The sequence below is a fragment of the Manis javanica genome, chromosome X (assembly GCF_040802235.1).
Source record: "Manis javanica isolate MJ-LG chromosome X, MJ_LKY, whole genome shotgun sequence".
In the NCBI taxonomy this organism is placed as follows: domain Eukaryota; kingdom Metazoa; phylum Chordata; class Mammalia; order Pholidota; family Manidae; genus Manis; species Manis javanica.
The window spans coordinates 134,486,179-134,490,115 of NC_133174.1; the positions used below are offsets into that span (position 1 = coordinate 134,486,179).

At 42.4% G+C, this 3,937-nt stretch overlaps 1 pseudogene; it reads left to right on the top strand.

Annotated features, from left to right (window-relative positions):
- Positions 1 to 448: 448 nt before the first annotated feature.
- Positions 449 to 1,713, top strand: LOC118971876 (tRNA pseudouridine(38/39) synthase-like; annotated as a pseudogene).
- Positions 1,714 to 3,937: the final 2,224 nt, after the last annotated feature.

Consider the following 3,937-nt stretch of genomic DNA (forward strand, 5'->3'; position numbering starts at 1 on the left):
CATGGCTGAATACAAGTAGCCCTAAGGATAGCCTGTCTGGGCTAGGGACATCAGGGCTTTGCCAGTCAGGAAAACACAACCAATTATCACTGAATGGAGACTGTGAGGCTCTAAACAAGACTCGACTGGAAAAAAACAGACAGACATCCAACTCTCAATGATGTGGTTGAGAAAATGAGTTAACTACCTTTGTACCTTTGAGCAGGTGATTTCTCTTGTCCTCTGTTTTCACTTTCCGAGGGGCAAGGATTCAGAGGATTTTAATTTAAAAGGAAGTCAACAATGCTCCTCAAAAGATCCATTATGCCCACATTTTCAGTGGGGGCTCCCTCCAGCCATCTGTGTACTAGCCTGGCCCTTGTAGAACCTAGCTTCAGTGCTAGATTCAGCTGTCTTGAGTGAACTTACTGCTATTTTTACCCTTTATACTGAGTTAGATATTATAACCATGGATTATGCCTCCCATCAGGATGTGGGTGTGTATGACTTCAGGAACTTCTGTAAAATGGAAGTAGCCAATAGAATAACTACTTCCATTTTCAGTGGACTAATCTGCTCAAGTACAGCTAGTAGGCCAGAGTCTGGGTGAGGGAAGTTGGTAGGAACTTTTCCAGTTATGTCAGTTTGAAGTGATTGGCCAGGGATTCCTTTATCATCAAGTATGCTTTCTGACAGTTATCTTCTTTCACATTGGCCATGGAATGGAGAACCCAGAGATTATTGATGAAGTGCTGAGCCTAGAGGAAAATCCCCAGAAACCTCAATACGCTATAGATTTACCTCTAGTCTTGTATGAGTTTAAGTTTGGAAGTAATATGACTGGGAGGTTCAAGAGTTTGATGTAACCCACCTACAACAACTATAGGCTAAATAGACTGTTAAAATTCACATGTTGTATAGTATGCAGAAGGACTGGACTCTGCTATAGTACTCTATGGGACAAGGCTGAAGAAGGAGTGATAAAATGGAGAAATGTTAAGCCCTCTGTCATAAAGCAGACTACTGCCTTTGTACTAGTGTTACTGGCTGTGAATGCTGCTGTTTTCCCCAGGATATGTCTCGGAGGCAATGAAGAATTAAACCAACGGAGCAACCAGCAAAACTCTTTTAATGAGTGAAAAGAGAAAGCTCCTGCTACTAGGGAGGGGCCCCTAAGAGAGGACAGGCCAGGAGAGCTGTGGTGTCTGCAGTTTATATTGTCTCCTGAGAGGAGGAAGTCCCACGCTCCCCGGACCAAATAGAAAACTGAACTGATGACATCACAACCCACTCTTGATTGGCTGAAAGTACAACGCTTCATTTGCACAGGGCGTAACCAATCAGCTTGCATAAGACATAACCCATTAGAGCTGAGGTCTAACTAAGTCTACTTTTTAAGTGGCTGAGTTTGATTGGAGCTTTTTGAAGCTTACAAGGGTCTTGAAAATTTCAGGAGTCCTGAATTCTATCTGCCTGCATCCCTCTATTACCTGCCTCAGTAGGAGTGAAAATGAATATATATACATATATATATAAGTCCCTAATAGATCATCCCAAGTGTCAAGGATAGGAATTTTGATCCAGCATTTCATAATCAGGGGATGCATTGAACACCCCCACTTATTCTAAAAAAAAGCCAAAAGGGACTGTAATGACACATTAGAGGAAGAGAATATTTTGGAGAAACCAAGAAAGAGGCTCTGTATTGACACAGAAATTAAAAGCATCATCTAACCATAGAAAACTCACCATGTCTAAGAAGGCATTAACCAACTAGTAGTAAGTAAATACAAAACAAAAATTTACTGCAAGAAGTCCTAGAAATTCAGATGATCAGCTCTCAAAAAACAAAAGCAACAAAAAAACACCCACAAGGCCATTTTAAATTTCTTGTTGCTTAAATAAGAGTTCAAACCTTTTCTTATCTCTGTCCAAAAAGATTGATAGAAGCAAAAATATTGTACAATGGAAATGTATTATGTACATGTGGAAACCTGTGCCTTGTGTTCAAATTCATTAAACTCTGATCCTGCAAGTGTCAAAAAAAAGATAAAATGGGCTATAGACATGAGTAGAAATTTCAGTGAAGAGGATATACTCTTATGGCAATGGAGCACATAAAAAGATGTTTAATATTAAACAGGAAAATGCAAATGAAAACTTCAGTGGGCTATCACTACACATACACCAGAATGACTTTGAAACAATTTATAACAACACTGAATGCTGGTGAGAATGCAAAGAAACTGCATACATTTCACCAGAGAAGCTATGGATGGCAAATAAGCACATGAAAAGGTATTCAAGTTTTGCCAACAGGGAAATGGATATTAAAATAATAAGATAGATATCAGTACCTACCTAGCAAAATGGCTAAGATGAAAATAGTGACCTTGCTACATGAGACTGGATCACTCATACACTGCTGGTGGAAATACAAAACGATACAGCCACTCTAGAAAAGAGTATGGCAGTTTCTTACAAAAAAGCATGTGCAACTTACTGTATGTGCCATTACCACATGACTCAGCAATTGCACTCAGGATGGGTGCAGAAGTGGGTAGGAAGGAGATAGTGATGGGTATGTTCACTCTTGTAATTGTGCTAATGGTTTAACAAGTGTATACATATGACCAAACTCATCAAACTCTCACTTTAAGCTTGTGCAACTGTATGTCAACTACAGCTCAATAAAACCATTGAAAATTACGCTCTCTTTTAAGGGAAAAAGAATTTTGGAAAGAATAAAGATAAAAGATACTGGGGGTGGGGAGGAGATGATGTTTTAGAATTCTCTGCAGACAAGTCTCCCCTGCATTGCCTGCACTGAAGGCAAACTGCTGCCACTGCTCTGCCGTTGGGAGGCCACCCTCAGTGTCTTACGAGAGTGGGCTAATCAGTGGTGGGCTTGTGACCTCCCATCCCCATTATTAAAGTCCTTAGGGTGCTTTCAGTAACTTAGCAGGGTGAGATTTTTGGCCCTTCTGAGGACCTTTAGTTGCTGACATCATAGGGTGGAGTGTAACAAACACCACTATGAAGTAGGTGGCCTGGAAGTGATTTGCCTGTTGGGGGGATGGTACTGCCACCCATACGCTTCATCCCATTTAGGTTCTGGCCATCTACACACTGCTGTCATGTCCCTCTTTCTGTCCCCACCTAAAGCAAAAGTGACAAGGCCTTTTCCGACTTGACTGTGGGTTTGTGTTGAGGAAACTTGCTGTCAGTGCTCAGCACTGACCCAGTCCTTATCCCCCATCTTCACCTGAGATTCTGCCCATCTGGCCCCCAACCCTGCAGGACCTCATGTCCCTCCCGTCTCACACGTATGCCTCTTCCCTCCTTCCCTGCTCCCACCATAAGAGAACTTGATGAAACACACCAGTTTTCACAACAGAACAGATTTTTATTTTAACATCAGTGTTCCCTGTTGCTGTAAAACTCAATGCCTATGTGGCCGTTTCTCAGCCACCACTAGACTTAGCAAATATTTCAGTGGCCGCTGGCCTCACTGAGAAGTTACTGGTTTTCCAGGTTGTGATATGACATGGTGGGCTTCTCCACGTTCTCTTGGTCCTGCTCTGGCTCATTCTGACTGAGTGTCTCATTAAGTCAACGATATCGACTGATTAGTGCTGGTCCTTCAGCTGTCTTGTGCTTTCTGACAGGGTTAGCTTTCTTAGGCTTTCTTACAAGGTTACTAGTTTTTTCAGAAGTTTTTCTACCCCAACTCTTTTGAAGCGGCTTCATGGTTGGCTTCAGGAACTGGAAGGACAACAGAATGAGGCCAAAGGGCATCGGTTTAGGAAGCAGAAGATGGGATATTGATAGAAAGGGGGGCTTCATGAGAAGGGGTCAGGGCTGAGGAGGAGTTTGTGCCAGGTAAGGAAAGAGTAACATTCTTGGGGGAGGGGGAATCAATGAAGGAAGGGGCTTGGGCAGGGTCATCTAACCCTGC